At 45.1% G+C, this 19333-nt stretch overlaps 1 protein-coding gene across 1 annotated transcript in view; it reads right to left on the minus strand.

The window, feature by feature from the left end:
* The window catches only part of scube2 (signal peptide, CUB domain, EGF-like 2), a 219743-nt gene that overhangs the window by 76943 nt on the left and 123467 nt on the right, over positions 1 to 19333 (minus strand). The gene's annotated exons all lie outside the window — the stretch shown is intronic.

A 19333-nucleotide genomic window follows, 5' to 3' on the forward strand; every position in this document is an offset into this window, starting at 1 on the left:
AGGAATGTTGTCCTGGACCTAGGTCTTCATGGCGGCCCCATATTACCAATGTTGACCTCGGTGCATTGGCATGCTGGCGCTATCACCTCAGCCTGAACGGACGGACTCCTCCATTGTGCCTTGCAATCTGAGAAATGCAGCGGACATCCCTTCCTGATGTTGTCTTTGCAGCTCCAGCAACTAAGACATGACTGAGTTCAGAGGCTCATCATCTGAGTCAGACTCAGAAAATTTATGGCCTCCAGCCTGGGAAGGCCCTGCCGCCGCCTGCTGTGGTTCACTAGATTTTGATCCCGAGGCTACTCTAAAGTTAGGTCCCACCAAGGTGCATGTTTCTGCACTAGTGGGGGGTATGGGTGTGCGCTGACTGGTCTTCATTGACGGTGCCTTCAGATTCATCTTCTGTGGTTTCTTCAGGGTTTGAGTCAAGGTCCTGGGTCGTGGACTCCGTTGGCTGTTTCCCAGATGTGCCTGGGAAAGCAAGGAGAGATGATTTAGTATATGGTAACTGTCTGTGAAATGGGACACATCACTCACAGCCTGTTTGTCTGATGGATGTTGCACTGCTGTATTCTCACTTGGTGGAGCACCGCTGTCAGCACAGGAACGGTTCAGATCCTCCCCAGCAAGCTGGATGGCTCTATTTTCAAAGTCCATGAGAATCTTGATTTCAGGCTTTCCTCCACCTGTCCCTCTTGTTGTGTGCCGGCTTGTCCTGTATGAATAGACAGTAAGCAGGACGCCTGCCAGATGAGATGATAAAGATGCCTGGCATGTGTGGGCCGTGAGTGGTCCCATGGAGTGGGATGAGGACAATGAAGTTGTGCGTGAGAGAGCCTTGATGTCCCTTGAACGGGCAGTGAGTGAGGTCCCTGTGGATGTGTGATGGGTTTGAGAGTGTGAGAGTTCAGAATGATGTTAAGAGTGACTTACCCTGGCGGAACAGAGGAGACCATTCATCCTCTTGCGGCACTGGATGACTGTCCTCTTTTCAGGGCATTAGTGCTGACCACCGCTGCCGCCACCTCCCAAGCCAGAATGATGATGCCACTGCCCCTACTGCAGCCAGAGCGGGAGTGGAAGACATTACGGTGGGCCCCCACTGCTTCCAAAAGGTGCTCGAGGGACTCATCACTAAACTGGGGTGCCTTTCGGCGCCATCCTGTCTTTTGTGTGGCAGTCCTGGGCTGGAAGCACTGAGGGGTGTGCGTGCAGTTGCACTTTAAATATGGCACCCGGCATGAAGAAGTGGCAAGGAGATAGCATGGCAGGTGAATGAGACCTTGCAGCCATCGAAATGTGTGTTTCCCAAGAATGCATAATTAATATAGTGGGTTTGGGACAGTACAGCGTGAGAAGCCGCTAATTGGCCGGTGGGTAAAACGTCGTTTTCCCTACCCACTACCGCACAGTGCAAATCTGGCACAATTCCACCCTATGTTCCTGGTCGTCTGCTGATATAAGCACATGCTTCAGATAACAAAATTACTGAGGAATCACAATGCTCATGCACCATCAACAGATATTTATAGTTTCCATCGCTAGTACCCAAAGATCAAAAGCCTCCTTTCAAAGAGAATTTTGATGCCTCTGACAACATGGTTATCAATTTACTTACTTTACAGGGTTGCTTCTAATGGTCATTGGAGGCAACCTGTAAAGTAAATGGAACATTACAATCTGGCTTCACTCCTGTGCTGAAAATGATCTTCTCATTTCTAATCAATGCAGAGCTTTTCAATACTATACAGAGTCTACTTTCTTATTATTTGTTCTGGATAACCACCAATAATTTCTTCCTCTGTTCTAGTTCTTCAAACAATCCATATTATGTAAAAACAAAATCCACTTGTTAACATAATTAAGGATTATAATATAAATTATCAAAGACCATTTTCTTCTTTTTTAGCACTTCAGGCTGTCCAACTGATGATAAAGACATATACACTATGACATATACGTAATACGAATTAGGAGCAGGAGTAGGCCACTCGGCCCCTTGAGCCGGCTCCACCATTCAATAAGATCATGACTGATCTGAATGTAATCTCAACCCCACATTCCTGTCTTCTCCCAATAACCTTTCACCCCTTTTGTTAATCAGGAATCTATCTAGCTCTGCCTTAAAAATGTCCAAAGACTCTGCTTCCACCGCCTTTTGAGGAAGAGAGTTCCAAAGACTCACAATGCTCTGAGAGAAAAATATTCCTCCTCATCTCTCTTAAATGAGCAACCCCTTATTGTTAAACAGTGAACCTTAGTTATAGATTCTCACGCAGAGGAAATATCCTCTCCACATCCACCCTGCTAAGACACAAAACAAAAACAGAAATACCTGGAAAAACTCAGCAGGTCTGGCAGCATCGGCGGAGAAGAGTTGATGTTTCGAGTCCTCATGACCCTTCAGCAATACTGAGTGAATATTAGGAGAAGGGTGAAATATAAACTGGTTTAAGGTGGAGGTGGGGGTGGGGGTGGTGGGGGGAGAGAAGTGGAGGTGGTGTGGTTGTAGGGACAAACAAGCAGTGATAGGAGCAGATAATCAAAAGATGTCACAGACAAAGGAACAAAGAGGTGTTGAAGGTGGTGATATTATCTAAACGAATGTGCTAATTAAGAATGGATGACAGGGCACTCAAGGTACAGCTCTAGTGGGGGTGGGGTGGAAAGACTAGCAGGGCATACAAGATTTAAAAATAATGGAAATAGGTGGGAAAAGAAAAATCTATATAAATAATTGGAAAAAACAAAAGGAAGGGGGAAGAAACGGAAAGGGGGTGGGGATGGAGGAGGAAGTTCAAGATCTAAAGTTGTTGAATTCAATATTCAGTCCGGAAGGCTGTAAAGTGCCTAGTTGGAAGATGAGGTGCTGTTCCTCCAGTTTGCATTGGGCTTCACTGGAACAATACAGCAAGCCAAGGACAGACATGTGGCCAAGAGAGCAGGGTGGAGTGTTAAAATGGCAAGCGACAGGGAAGTTTGGGTCTTTCTTGCGGACAGACCGCAGGTGTTCTGCAAAGCGGTCGCCCAGTTTACGTTTGGTCTCTCCAATGTAGAGGAGACCGCATTGGGAGCAACGAATGCAGTAGACTAAGTTGGGGGAAATGCAAGTGAAATACTGCTTCACTTGAAAGGAGTGTTTGGGCTCTTGGACGGGTGGGAGAGAGGAAGTGAAGGGGCAGGTGTTGCATCTTCTGCGTGGGCACGGGGAGGTGCCATAGGTAGCAGTTGAGGAGTAGGGGGTGATGGAGGAATGGACCAGGGTGTCCCGGAGCGAACGATCCCTACGGAATGCCGCCGGGGGGTGAAGGGAAGATGTGTTTGGTGGTGGCATCGTGCTGGAGTTGGCGGAAATGGCGGAGGATGATCCTTTGAATGCGGAGGCTGGTGGGGTGATAAGTGAGGACAAGGGGGGCCCTATCATGTTTCTGGGAGGGAGGAGAAGGCATGAGCGCGGATGCGCGGTAGATGGGCCGGACACGGTTGAGGGTCCTGTCAACGACCGTGGGTGGAAACCCTGGGTTAAAGAAGGAGGACATGTCAGAGAAACTGTTTTTGAAGGTAGCATCATCGGAATACATCAAGCCATTGTTTCTAGGACTGTCACTGACCTCATCTCCTCTGGAGATCTTCCTCCCACAGCTTCCAACCTGATAGTCGCCCAACTTCGGATGGCCCGCTTCTACCTCCTACCCAAAATCCACAAACAGAACTGTCCCGGTAGACCGATCATGTCAGCTTGTTCCTGCCCCACGGAACTCATTTCTCGTTATCTTGACTCCCTTCTCTCTCCCCATGTCCAGTCCCTTCCCACCTACATCCATGATTCCTCTGACACCTTACGTCACATCAACAATTTCCACTTCCCTGGCCCCAACCGCTTCCTCTTCACCATGGACGTCCAATCCCTCTACACCTCCATCCCCCACCAGGATGGTCTGAGGGCCCTTAGCTTCTTCCTCAAACAGAAGCCCGAACAATCCCCATCCACCACTACTCTCCTCCGTCTGGCTGAACTTGTTCTCACACTGAACAATTTCTCCTTCAACTCCTCTCACTTCCTCCAAATAAAAGGAAAGGCTATGAGTACCCGCATGGGCCCCAGCTATGCCTGTCTCTTTATGGGGTATGTGGAACATTCCTTGTTCCAGTCCTATTCCGGCCCCCTTCCACAACTCTTTCTCCGGTACATCAATGATTACTTTGGTGCTGCTTCATGGTTTCGTCGGGACTTGGAAAAATTTATTAATTTTGCTTCCAATCTCCACCCCTCCATCATTTTCACATGGTCCATCTCTGACACTTCTCTTCCCTTCCTTGACCTCTCTGTCTCAATTTCTGGTGATAGGCTGTCCACCAATATCCATTACAAGCCTACCAACTCCCACAGCTACCTCAACTACAGCTCCTCACACCCCGGACTCCATCCCATTCTCTCAGTTCCTTCGCCTCCATCGCATATGTTCCGATGATGCTACCTTCAAAAACAGTTCCTCTGACATGTCCTCCTTCTTCCTTAACCAAGGTTTTCCACCCACGGTCGTTGACAGGGCCCTCAACCATGTCCGGCCCATCTCCCGCGCATCCGCCCTCACGCCTTCTCCTCCCTCCCAGAAACATGATAGGAACCCCCTTGTTCTCACTTATCACCCCACCAGCCTCCGCATTCAAAGTATCATTCTCCGCCATTTCCGCCAACTCCAGCATGATGTCACCACCAAACACATCTTCTCTTCACCCCCCCTGCGGCATTCCGTAGGGATCGTTCCCTCCGAGACACCCTGGTCCACCGTTCCATCATCCCCTACTCCTCAACCCCTACCTATGGCACCTCCCCATGCCCACACAAAAGATGCAACACCTGCCCCTTCACTTCCTCTCTCCTCACCGTCCAAGGGCCCAAACACTCCTTTCAAGTGAAGCAGTATTTCACTTGCATTTCCCCCAACTTAGTCTACTGCATTCGTTGCTCCCAACGCGGTCTCCTCTACATTGGAGAGACCAAAAGTAAACTGGGCGACCGCTTTGCAGAACACCTGCAGTCTGTTCGCAAGAAAGATCCAAACCTCCCTGTTGCTTGCCATTTTAACATTCCACCCTGCACTCTTGCCCATATGTCTGTCCTTGGCTTGCTGCATTGTTCCAGTGAAGCCCAACGCAAACTCCACAGCACCTCATCTTCCAACTAGGCACTTTACAGCCTTCCGGACTGAATATTGAATTCAACAACTTTAGATCTTGAACTTCCTCCTCCATCTCCACCCCCTTTCCGTTTCTTCCCCCTTCCTTTTGTTTTTTCCAATTATTTATATAGATTTTTCTTTTCCCACCTATTTCCATTATTTTTAAATCTTGTATGCCCTGCTAGTCTTTCCACCCCACCTCCAATGGAGCTGTACGTTGAGTGCCCTGCCATCCATTCTTAAGTAGCACATTCTTTTAGATAATATCACCACCTCCAACACCTCTTTGTTCCTTTGTCTTGAAATCTTTTAATTATCTGCTCCTATCACTGCTTGCTTGTCCCTACAACCACACCAACCCCCCCTCCAACTTCTCTCCCCCCACCTCCACACCCCCCCCACCCCCACCTTAAACTAGCTTATATTTTACCCCTCTCCTAATATTCACTCATTTCTCTTGAAGGGTCATGAGGACTCGAAACGTCAACTCTTCTCCGCCGATGCTGCCAGACCTGCTGAGTTTTTCCAGGTAATTCTGTTTTTGTTTTGGATTTCCAGCATCCGCAGTTTTTTGTTTTTATTTTTGTTTTTATCTCTGCTAAGACACTTCAGGATCTTAAAGGTTTCAATTATGTCGCCTCTTACTCTTCTAAATTCTAGTGGATTCAAGCTTAACCTGTCCAGCCCTTCCTCATAAGACAATCTGCCCATTCCTGGTTTTAGCCTAGTAATCCTTCTCTGAACTGCTTCTAACGCATTTACATCTCTCTTTAAATAAAGAACTGATTGGGAGATGAATCAAATCAAAGAGGTCACGGTCTGACATTTTACCATTCTCTTAATAGGAATCACACCTACTTGTATCATGGAAAATCACAGACAGTTGATTCAGATTAATGCACAAAGTGTCATCAGAGTAACCCTATCTGAGCAGTTCAAACACTGAGGACATGCTGTGTAACCATGTGTACAATGCATTAATCACAAACAAGTTTGAATGCAGAACCATGAGATTTTAACATGGGCCACAAAAATATGTATCGCACTTAACATTTATTTCCAACCAATTACAAGGTTATAATTTTTTTGAGAGCACAGTAACTATCAACAGACACCACTATACCATTATTTGATCCAATAACAAAATCCAAAAAAATTGATTAAAATATGAAACTCATTATGTATACAGTAATGAATGGCACAATATTACATTATTAATTTGCAAAATTAAATACTTAAAATATAAACCTTTTCTTTGTATTGCATCACAATATTTTGAAGAAATGAGCCATTCCATTGATTTATTTATTGAAACGTAAGCACACATCTGCATTTTATTGAATTGAACCAGCATTAGAAAGCCTCTGTAGTCTGTTAGTCACAGTTATTTATTCACAGATAAACAAACATGGGTGGAAAAACAAGCACACCAAAGGTTACTGGAGATGATTCCTTGAACATTATTAGTACCTTGGGAAACATCTGGCACCTCACCCCAGGCTTGCAAAACAATCCTAACTTCTGTGATGTTTAAAACTATATGTCAATCAACCCGATTGAAAACATACTTTAGGTAAAGTTGTTTTAAATTAGGTTCCTGGTGGATTGGCACACAATAAACCAGTTACTCATAGGCCTGAATTTTACCTTGGGCGGGCGCACGCTATCGGCAGGCCCAGGAGTGGTCGGGAAACCGACCCCCACGACCACGATTTCACACTGGCCGACCAATAAACGGCCAGCCAGCGTGAAACGCGCACTGAAAAGCTCAGCGCTGCAGGTTGGGGGCAGGAAGAGGGCAGACGATGACGTTTCTGTGGTGAGCAGTGTGAGAAAGCTTCCTGAAGACAGTCAGCTGCCTCAAGGAGCTGCAGCCCTGAAAATGCTAAAATAAAGATTTAAAAAGCTGCAAAAAAATGTCCATGCATCACAATCAATCACCTGAAAATAAAGCTGATAAAAATGCTGTCCACAGATATTTATTTTTATTTTATTTCATAACGGAAATTTCATCCCACTCTTGGATGAGGTTTGATGAAAAATGCAAAGGCCACCTGGTCGTTTTAGCCGTAAGGTTGGACAAGCACCGTAAAATCGGAGACAAATGTACTGTTAATGGGCTTAATTGCCCTCTTAATTGTTGGGTGTGTTTCCAACTTTTACGCACGCCTGCCGAGTGAGATATCGTGCAAGTGCACGATGACGTCGTGATGCTCGTCCTACATCTTTTCATGCAATTTTACGCCCGATCGGGTTGAGCAGCGCACGCATGTGGGACATAAAATTCAGCTCATAGTATCTTAGAAAGGTTATAGGACAGAAGGAGGTCATTTAGCCCATTGTGTCATTACTGGCTCTTTGCAAGAGCAACTGAGCTAATATCACTCCCTCACTCTTTCCTCATGGCCTTGCAAATGTGCAAACTCATAGCAAAATATACAATAAAATAGATTGGATTAGAGAAATGAATAACTTAGATCTGAATTGCTACATCTTCTATAATTACTAGTGCTGATGTTCAAGATCTGTCCATACCTTAAAGCACAATAAATGCAAACTGCTTGATAATTATAGATCAAAACACAGTACAGAGTCTATTAATATTATCTCAACACTTTAATATGTAACTGTTTGCAACATACTTCAAAGTGCATAATTTCATATGAAACATATACAAATGTGGTGATTTCTTCTTTTCTCAGCCTTTTCCCCTTTTGGCAGAGTGCTACACACACCCACCCTCCGACCTTCGCCCTGTCCTCCCCATGATGACTCTGTGTGTACTAACATCAGCTACTGTGGTACTAACTGAGCTACACAGGTCAGAGAAGCCTCAAGTATGATCCTTGAACTGTGCTGGCTCAGCAGATCTCAGTTGGAGCACTGCAGTGATATGACAGTGTCCACAAACTAGAGATGGAAGAGAAAAATTAGCCAGAGGTCTTGTTCTTGATTGCAATATGATTTGTGAAATTCAGGAGTAACAAGGAAAAAATATGGAAAAGAAAGGGAAATAAGATGTCATTCAGCATGCAAAAGGTTAAATGAGCATAACTTAGCCAATGACAACAGTGAGTTTGTTGCAAGCTTGAACTACATTTTTGTTGCTATATATTGGGAGGGGGCATATTTATTTTAAGTCATTCCACCTGTCAGCAATTAAAAGCATGAAAACATACTGTCCTGTTCCCGCTCAATTATTTCCCCCGTATGTTTTTTTTGCATGTCTAAGGCAGTCACCAGAAGAAGGCAGGTGGGCCCATGAATAGGTGCAAATCAAGGATCCAGCATGTATTTTTTAACCCAAAAAATCCAAAGTCCTATCCAGTAGCCAACTCACTGGGTAAAACTTAGGACTAGATTTTAACTGACATATGGCTATATTTTACAGGGGAAGTGGTGGCATAGTGGTATTGTCACTGGACTAGAAATCTGGAGACCCAGGGTAATGCTCTGGGGACCCAGGTTCAAATTCCACCCCAATAGCAGATGGTGGAATTTGAATTTGATAATTAAAAGACTAATGATGACCGTGGCTCTTAACTGGCCTTTGAAATGGCCCACACAGTTGTATCAAACCGCTTAAAAGCCTAAAAGGAATGAAACTGGATGGACACCCAGCATCAACCTAGACACCGGAAATGAGAATGGCAAACTCAACCCTGTTGGCCCTGCAAATCTGGGACAAGTGCCAAAATTTGGAGAGCTGTCTCACAGAGCGGTCAAGCAACAGCCTGACATAGTCATACCCAGACACCACCATTACTATCCCTAGATATGTCGTGTCCCACTGGCAATACAGACCCAACAGTCGGGAGGGAGCTGCCCTGGGAGTGGACTCCGGACCCCATAAAGTCTCATGGCATCAGGTCAAACATGGGCATTGAAACCTCCTGCTGATTACCCCATGTACCCCCAACCCCATTCTCAGTTGATGAATCAGTGCTCCTCCATGTTGAACACCACTCAAAGGAAGCACTGAAGGTGGAAAGGGCACAGAATGTACTTTGGATGGGGAACTTCAATGTCCATCATCAAGAATGGCTCAGAGTGACCAAGCTGGCCAAGACTGGGTCTGCGGCAGTTGGTGAGGGAACCAACAAGAGAGAAAAACATACTTGACCTCATCATCACCATCCTCCCTGGCTGCCGCAGAAGCCTCTGTCCATGATAGCATTGGTAGGAGTGACCACCGCACAGTCCGTGTGGAGACGAAGCCCAGTATTCACATTAAGGAAACCCTCCATCATGTTGTGCAGCACTCCCACCATGCTAAGTGGGATAAGTCTAGCAGCTCAAGACTGGGCAGCCACAAAATGCTGTGGACCATCAGCAGCAGCAGAATTGTACTCAACCACGATTTTTAACCTCATGGCCTGGCGTATCCTCCAATCTACCATTACCATCAAACAAAGGAATCAACCCTGGTTCAATGAAAACTGCAGGAGGGCATGCCTGGAGCAGCACCAGGCACATCTAAAAATGAGGTGTTAACCTGGTGAAGTTACAACACAGGACTACTTGCACGCTGAACAGCATAAGCAGCAAATGGTAGACAGAGCTAAGTGATTCCACAACCAACGGATCAGAAATAAGCTCTGCAGTTCTGTCAAACCCTGTCGTGAATGGTGGTGGACAATTAAACAACTCACTGGAGGAGGAGGATCCACAAATATCCCCATCCTCAATCATGGGGGAGCCCAGCACATCAGTGCAAAAGATAAGGCGGAAGCATTTACAACAATCTTCAACCAGCAGTGCCGAGTGGATGATCCATCTCGGCCTCCTCTGGTGGTCCCCAGCATCACAGATGCCAGTCTTCAGCCAATTCTATTCACTCCACATGATAACAAGAAATGGTTGAAGGTGCTGGATACTACAAAGGCTTTAGGCCCTGACAATGGTACTGAAGACTTGTGCTCCAGAACTTGCTGCGCCCCAAGCCAAGCTGTTCCAGTACAGCTACAACACTGGCATCTACCTGGCAAAGTGGAAAATTGCCCAGGTATATTCTGCACACAAAAAGCAGGACAAATCCAACCCGGCCAATTACCATCCCATCAGTTTACCTCTCCATCATCAGTAAAGTAATGGAAGGGGTCATCAACAGTGATATCAAGCAGCACTTGCTTAGCAATAACCTGCTCACTGACCTCCAGTTTGGGTTCCGCCAGGGCCACTTAGCTCCTAACCTTGCTACAGCCCTGGTTCAAACATGGGCATAGGAGCTGAACTACCGAGGTGAGATGAGAGTGACTGCCCTTGACATCAAGGCCGCCTTTGACCAAGTGTGACATCAATGAGCCCTAGCAAAACTGGAATCAATGGGAATCAGGGAGAAAACTCTCCACAGGTTGGAGTCATACCTCGCACAAAGGAAGATGGTTGTGGTTGGTTGGAGGTCAGTCATCTCAGCTCCAGGACATTACTGCAGAGTTCCTTAGGGTAGTGTTCTTGGCCCAAACATCTTCAGCTGCTTCATCAGTGACCTTCCTTCCATCATAGGGTCAGAAATGGGCTGTTCACTGATGCTTGCACAATGTTCAGCACCATTTGTGACTTCTCAGATACTGAAGCAGTCCATGTCCAAATGCAGCAAGACCTGGACAAGGGATGACAAGTGGCAAGTAACATTCGCACCACGCAAGTGTCAGGCATTTTAGGCATTTATCATCTCCAACAAGAGTGAATCCAACCATTGTCCCTTGTGGTTCAATGGCATTACCATCATTGAATCCCCCACTATCAACATCCTGGGGGTTACCATTGACCAGAAACTGAACTGGACTAGCCATATAAATACTGTGGCTATAAGAGCAGGTCAGAGGGCTAGGAATCGTGCAATGAAGCACTGCATCCACAAGCATTCACTCCCTCCAACACCCACGCACAGTAGCAACAGTGTGCACCATCTACAAGATGCATTGCAGGAATTCACCAAGGCTCCTTCAAAGTAACTTCCAAACCCATGACCACTACCATTTAGAAGGACAAAGGCAGCAGATAGATGGGAACACTAACACCTGGAAGTTCCCCTCCAAGTCACTCACCATCCTGATTTGGAAATGTATCACTGTTCCTTCACTGTCGCTGGGTCAAAATCCTGGAACTCCCATCCTAACAGCACTGTTGGTGTACCTACACCCCAGGGACTGCAGCGGTTCAAGAAGGCAGCTCACCATCACCTTCTCAAGGGCAACTAGGGATGGGCAAAAAATGCTGGCCCAGCCAGCAAAACTCACATCCCATGAATGAATAAAGAAAAATTACCATTGGCCAGAAACTGAACTGGACTAGCCATATAAATACTATGGCTACAAGAGCAGGTCAGAGGCTAGGAATCCTGTGACGAATAACTCACCTCCTGACTCCCAAAGCCTGTCCACCACCTTCAAGGCACAAGTCAGGAGTGTGATGGAATACTCCTGCTTGCCTGGGTGAGTGCAGCTCCAACAACACTCAAGAAGCTTGACACCATCCAGGACAAAGCAGCCCACTTTGTTGGCACCCCATCCATACACATTCACTCCCTCCATCACCGGCACACAATGGCAGCACCACATGGACTGCAGCAGTTCAAGAAGGCAGCTCACCACCACCTTATCAAGGGCAATTAGGGTTAGGCAATAAATGCTGGCCAACGACACCCACATCCAATGAATGAAAAAAAAAGGGTGACATGGTCCCTGCAGCGCTCCTCCGTATCTGGCCAAAAAATCAAGGACAGCCTGCTCACAATTCCAATGGCTGCCCCACCTCAATTTAACGCTGGGAAGGTAAGACTTCCACCCCTTTTTTGGGAGACAACCCCGCCATAGAGAGCTGTCGGTTAATCAGATAACTGACAGCTCTGTAGCAGCACTAGTGGGAGTGATGGCCATTGCTGGGACTACAGGTAGTTCCACCATGCCAAGGAATCCAAGTAAGTCCATGGTCGGGAGTCTCGGTGAGGAGGTTGAGATGGGTGAGAGGAGTTCATTAGTGAGGGGGGAGGAGCTGAGGGAAGGGCCGGATTCAGAAGGTTGGGGGAGGTTTTAAAGGGGAGGGAATGACTTTTAGGTGAATGTGCCTCTCAGGGGCCCAGGGTATATACAAAGGAATGCTCCCCGTTGCCCAACACCATCTTGTGCAGCTAAAGCTGGCTTGGGCCTCCTGCCATGAATGAAATAACATCAGTGGCAGGCTGAGATCCTTCAGTGGCCATCAATAGGCCCAAGGGAAGGTAGGCTGCCCAATGCCTCCTGTATGTCCAACAAAATTTCAGACAGGTCAGGGGTGAGCAGGTATGCAGCAGGAAGGCCACCAGTTGGACTTTACATGCCTCCCCTTCAAACCGCCATTGGGCACGTAAAATCTAGCCCAAAAAAAAATTAACTTACACAGGTTTAAAATCGGACCCTTTAGTTTCAGAGGGCCATTGGCAGCACTACCTAGAGAATACCTTGAGTGCAGGTGCTATTGGAGATCAGAGCACTATTGTGACTTTTAGCTTTCCAAGGGAAAGTTTGGAGCTTGGACATTCCTTGTTACTGACTTCTTTTTTGCATTATTTGCCCTTACTATGCTATTCTTACTTTTCTGTCGTGGATGGGGGGAACAGGAGCAGTATCAGCCTCAACAACCAGGTGGAATAGCCATTGAGTCTGCTGGAAGACAACAGCAAAGGGGCTTCTCAAGAAGAACTTACCCAACCCACAGGCTCTGAAGGCCAAAGATGAGTACCAGTATTTTGGATATATGTATGTGAAGGCTGCATTTTTACCAGGTAGGCTGTGGCTAAGCTCTAGAGCTTCCTGCAAGAAGGCCTGCTGCCATGTTTAGCCAGTGGCTGTGAAAATCACCAACACACGACTTTTTTTGCTTCAAGCTCTTTCCAAACCATTTCAAGGGACATCCCTGCATTTCTCACTCTACATTGGTTGTGGTTGTTGGAGGTCAATCATCTCAGTCCCAGGATATCGCTGCAGGAGTTTCTTAGGGTAGCTCCTACACACAACCATCTTCAGCTGCTTTATGAATGACCTTCCCTCCATCACTCGGGATGAGGCTGATGATTGCACAATGTTCAGTACCATTTGCAACTTCTCAGATACTGAAGCAGTCCAAGTCCATAGGCAGCAAGACCTGGACAATATTCAGGCTTGGGCTGATAATTGGCGAGTAACATTCGTGCCCACAGGTGCCAGGCAATGACCATCTCCAACAAGACAGAATCTAACCATCCCCTTTGACATTCAATGGCATTATCATCACTGATAATCACAGTGCCGCCATCAACATCCTGGGCTTGTCATTGACCAGAAACTGAACTGGACCAGCCATATAAATACTTTGGCTCCGAGAGCAGGTCAGAAGCTGGGAATTCTGCAGCGAGTAACTCACCTCCTGACTCCCCAAAGACAGTCCACCATTTACAAGTCATAAGTCAGGAGTGTGATGGAATATTCGCCACTTGCCTGGATTCATGCAGCTCCAAAAAGACTCAAGAAGCTTGACACTGTCCAAGACAAAGCAGCCCACTTGACCTTCACCCCATCCACAAATTTAAATATTCACTCCCTCCACCATCACAGTACCTGCAGATGTACTATATACAAGATGCAGTGCAGCAACGCATCTAGATTTCTTCAACAGCACTTTCCAAACCTGTGACCTCTAGCACCTAGATGGACAAGGGCAGTAGATACATGGGAACACCACAACCTGCAAATTCTCCTCCAGGCCACACACCATTCTGACTAGGAACAATATGGCTGTTCCTTCACTGTCACTGGATCAAATCGTAGAACTCCCTTCCTAACAGCACTTGGGTGTACCTGTACAGATGTACTGCAGCAGATCAAGATGGTGGCTACATCTTCTCAAGGGCAATTAGGGATAGGCAACAAAATCTGGCCTTGCTAGTGATACCAACATCCCATGAAAGAATAAAAAAAACTTCATTAAGTAGTTCATCAAGGCCCTATTTGCTAGGAGCAATAAATGGTGAGGGAGTGACCTGATAGAGCGTATCACGCCACACTACAATGGGGCAATGGCTCATCCCTGATCTGCAGGACAGTGCAGGAGATAAGTGATGCCTTGAAAACTGCTATCCACATGGCCCACCAGTCCCTTCAAGGTGGACGATGTGTTGGAGCTCAGAGTCTGAAAGGCAGCCATTTGAACTTCCATCAAAGCTATAAAGGCTGGTAACACAGGTTTCTAGTGTGAGGGCCCACTGCAATATCCTAGGAGGTGCTCACTCAGTCTGAGGGAGACTGCAGATTGATGATACCATACGACAGGACACCACACAAGCTGCAAGTCATAGTGCACAAACTCTGGACAGATCTTCCAGTACCTCATTTATTCACTTGTGTGATGCATAGATGTTTCTGTCTCATTGCTAGGCCCCTGAAGTCCACATTACTGTCCTGCTCAGTGGAGCTGGGAGACAACTTTGTCCTGTGGTGAGCTGCTTCCTGGGCTGTTTCTGCCAGCACTACCTGCTCCAGTTCAATCGTGTTTCGTGTTTAATTAATCATAGAATCATTAAAGCACAGAAGGAGGCTATTCGGCTCATTGCGTCATTGCTGACTTTCCGAGGGAGCAATTCACCTAGTGCCACTCCTCTGCCTTCTCCTCATAGTCCTGCACATTCTACCCTTTCAGATAATAATCCAATTCCCTCTTGAATGCCTCGATTGAACCTGCCTCCACCACGCTCTCAGGCAGTGCATTCCAGAAACCAACCACTCGCTATGTGAAAAAGTTTTTTCTCATGTTGCCATTGCTTCTTTTCCCAAATTGTGCCCTCTGGTTCTCGATCCTTCCACCAATAGGAACAGTTTCTCCCTATCTACTCTGTCCAGGCCCTCATGATTTTGAATGCATCTATCAAATTTCCTCTCAGCCTTCTTTTCTCCAAGGAAAACAGTCCCCACGTATCCAATCCATCTAAGTAACTGGAATTCCACACCCCTGGAAATATTCTCATGAATCTTTTTTGCACCCTGTCTAATGTCTTCACATCCTTCTTGAAGTGTGGTGCCCAGAACTGGACGCAATACTCCAGTTGAAGCAGGACCTGTGTTTTATATAAGTTTAACACAAAACATCCTTGCTTTTGTACTCTATGATCCTATTGATAATGCTTAGGATGCTGTATGCTTTATTAATTGCTCTCTCAACCTGTCCTGTCACTTTCAATGATTTATACACATATATACCCAAGTCCCACTGCTCCTGCACCCCCTTTAGAATTACACCCTTTCTTTTATATTCTTCCTCCCAAAATGAATCAATTCACACTTCTAAGTCCCTTAGATCAGGCAGGATGCCAATCTCCATACTGCTGCTTGAGAGAGGTGGACATATGGCAGTGCATCCTCAGAAAGATTCTCTTCCTGAGGAGCTTTCTTCAGAGTCCTTCTGCACAGCAAGATTAAAGGAAAGAGAAAAGGGACAGAAGTCCTGGTCGTACTGATGGACTGTATAGTGACAGATGACAGGTTTTATAATACGGGTTAAAGTTGTTAAGATGTTTAAGTATACAATCTTTTGAAGTACACAAGGGGTACAAGTAATAAATAGACAGCCTGGCTGGAATAAGTTGCCAGCTTTGACATTTTCAATGAGCATCACTTTTGAATGGCCACTGATTGCTCCAGTATTCTTACTGAAATGATCATCTCTGTCATATCTCTTCAAGCTTTATGTAGGTAGGTTTTAGGAATCTTCTTTATAAAACTGGGAAACACTTGAACCTCCTCACCTTCACGCTTCCTTTAAGACCTCCAGCAAGACATCAGGCAACATTCATCCAAATTATCTACTTTCCACACATTTGATACAAGCAAGCTCCAGGATAAAACTCAAAAGAAGAGTGGTGATTTTTTTTTTCTTTTTCTCATTCATTTATGGGAATGGGCATCGCTGGCTAGGCCAAAAATTATTGCCCATTCCTAATTGCCCTCGTGAAGGTGGTGGGTAGCTGCCTTCTTGAACTCCTCCAGTCCCTGTGGTGTAGGTAGACCCACAATGCTGTTAGGGAGGGAATTCCAGGATTTTGACCCAGCAACAGTGAAGGAACAGCAATTTCCTAGTCAGGATGGTGAATGGCTTGGAGGGGAGCTTGCAGGTGGTGGTGTTTCCATGTATCTGCTGTCCTTGTCCTTCTAGATGGTTGTAGTTGTGGGTTTGGAAGGTGCTGCCTAAGTAGCCTTGGCGAGTTTCTACACTGCATCCTGTAGACGGTACATACTGCCTCCACTGTTCATCAGTGGTGGAGGGAGTGAATGTTTGTGGATGTGGTGCCAATCAAGCAGGCTGCTTTGTCCTGGATGGTGTCAAGCTTCCTGAGTGTTGTTGGCATTATTATTTAGTCCAGAAAACCAGAGTGCATTAGCATGCTGTCCAACATTCATAATTTTCTCAGCAAACCTTATTGGTGAACAGATTTCCTACTTATTGATATGAATGAGATGGAAACAGTACATTAGGAATACTGTGGCACCCTCAATCTAAAAGAAACTTTGGTGGGATTTAATTCTGTTATGCCTAGTGAAGGCATCTCCTTTTCATAACTTCAAACATGGATGATGTTTGTATGGAAGCTACTGGAACTATGTTTTTTTTTAATGGACACTAAGATGGCTAAGATGGCTGTGAAGGGTCATGTGACTTTTGCAAATTCAACACAGGCTACCTCAAGCTTCTGGAAAGTTCCTAATTGAATCATCCCAGGTGGGAGCCTCCCTCCACTCTTGAATGTACCTACCCAGGCGGAACCTATCTGTGGAATTTACATTTGCTTTTGTCTGTGATTTACCAAATCTTAAAGCCAATAGACCTCCAGGCTTCACATCTGCAAGGTCAATGTTTAACAAAGGAGAGCTGAAGAGACCAGTCATCCTCAAGTAAACGTGAAAGACCACCATCTATAAGGCCATAAGACGTAGGAGCAGAAGTAGGCCATTTGGTCCATCAAGTCTGCTCTGCCATTCAATGTGATCACGGTTGATCTGATAATCCTCAACTCCACTTTCCTGCCTTTTTTCCATAACCCTTGATTCCCTTACTGATTAAAAATCTGTCTATTTCAAACTTGAATGTACTTAATGACCCAGCCTCTGCGGCCCATCTATCTCCTATTGCGTAGGAATAGCTTCAATCTTTGAAACCATTCTGGTTGGACAATATCAGTATTGGTCACATGACCAAAACTGGCTTAAGATAATGAATTTTATTATCTGAAGAACCAACGAGGCATGAGCAGTCTGCAAAGAACACCACTGCAGAATATCAGCTGCAGACCAAAGCAGTCACACCGAAGACTTTTTAAAACTTGTAGGCTGTTACATCTTAAATAGCCTCCCAGCCTGCTTCCAAAATCCATGTCTACCTATCAAGATATTTGACCGGCTGGTATGAAAACCACAAGTGCCTAATTTTGTGATTTGCTGAACATTCATCTCTTTGAGGGACCTGCACTAATCTTGATATTTGACTTCAGCTAGTTGAACTGATTTAAACTGCAATTCAAGAGTGGAAAAGAGTCCTTTCTTTACCAGGTCCACAATGACTGTTCTCACACAATAGACCAGACATGTGAACTATTCTTTTGTTTACAACTTGTAAAAGTACACTACTCTATCTAACTATACTTATACTTGAGTGTGCATATGCATGCGTGCATGTGCTGAGTGATTGACGTAGTGTTTAGACTTTCGGCGTGAATACATTTTATTTAAATCCATGAGAGCTCGCTGCTATTATTCAAATTGATCACGCACTCCAGAGGCTAACAAACACACACATCTTCCTCTCCAAAGGTCACACTGATTATGGAAAGTAAGCAGAAGAGTACAAGGGTTTTAGTCCACACCTCAACCTGTCCATAATAAATCAAACATTCAAAATTATTTTCTGAAAATAGTAAAATGTACATTTTCAAAAATTATTGCAACCTCTACACGCATATTATGCTAGCAGGGATGTTTAAAAAGAAAAATTTGGAATTAAAAGTCTATTGATGTCCATGAAACCATTGTTAATTGTTGTGAAAACACATCTGGTTCACTAATGTCCTTTAGGAAAGGAAATCTGCCGTCCTTAACTGGTCTGGCCTACATGTGACTCCAGACCCACAGCAATGTGGTTGACTCTTAACTGCCCTCTGAACAAGGGCAGTTAGGGGTGGGCAATAAATGCTGGCCTAGCCAGCATTGCGCACATACCATGAACAATAAAAAAATTTTAAATTTGCTCCTTTTAAACCAATACAATAAGTCGTGTCAAAAATTTAAACATTCATCTTTATCAATTGTAAAAATATTGGTCCAGATTTTGTCAAAATAAAGGGTGAGCTAATGAAACCCGTCATTTTTAATGCATAAATCACACAGCGACTTCAGGCAAGTGACATGTGTGGTTAAGCTCAAATATCCAAAAGCTGCCGTCTGAATTGCATCACTTCACTGTTAGCTTCACGAATACAGCATCGTGATGTCTGCCTCACCATTGAAATATATTGAATGTCATGATGTTGCTCTATTTGTATGGTTAGTATAAATTACATTCTGCAGTGAGTTTAATAGGTATTGATCACTGCCAAACAACCCCACTGGCACCGAAAATTAACTATTACATGTGTGGTGTCCTGTTCCTTCAGGTTTTAATTGCTGTTGGATAATTTAAAAATGATTTTCATTTTTCTTTTCTGTCATTTTTTTCTTTCTCTTCATCCCATTCCTCTTTCCATCTTTTGAATTCTCTTCCTGTACTTGATTTGACATTGAACTCACCCACTCTAATTTACCCTTTCTTAGTTCTTGCACTGCTTATTTCACAATCCTTCAATCTGATTGATTAAGGAGACAAGCAGTTGCTTTCCCTGTTTACTGAGGTCCCAAGTGCCCTGTATCCCTAACTGTGCAGTTATCAGCTCACACTTTCAGCAAGTTGCCATGCAAAAAATTTGAAACACCTGTATGTGCAAGGGCAAGATTTACTAACAGCAGATGCTGTTAGATGTCTTGCTATAGCAAACGTGGCCCACCAAACCTATAATGCAAAATTAACTTTTTGCATGCAATTAATAAATATACAGTTTGGTAAAAGTTCCATAAGAGCGTCATGCAAAAAAACCTATCAGCTTTTCATGCATA

The sequence above is a fragment of the Carcharodon carcharias genome, chromosome 10, assembly GCF_017639515.1.
Source record: "Carcharodon carcharias isolate sCarCar2 chromosome 10, sCarCar2.pri, whole genome shotgun sequence".
Lineage (NCBI taxonomy): Eukaryota > Metazoa > Chordata > Chondrichthyes > Lamniformes > Lamnidae > Carcharodon > Carcharodon carcharias.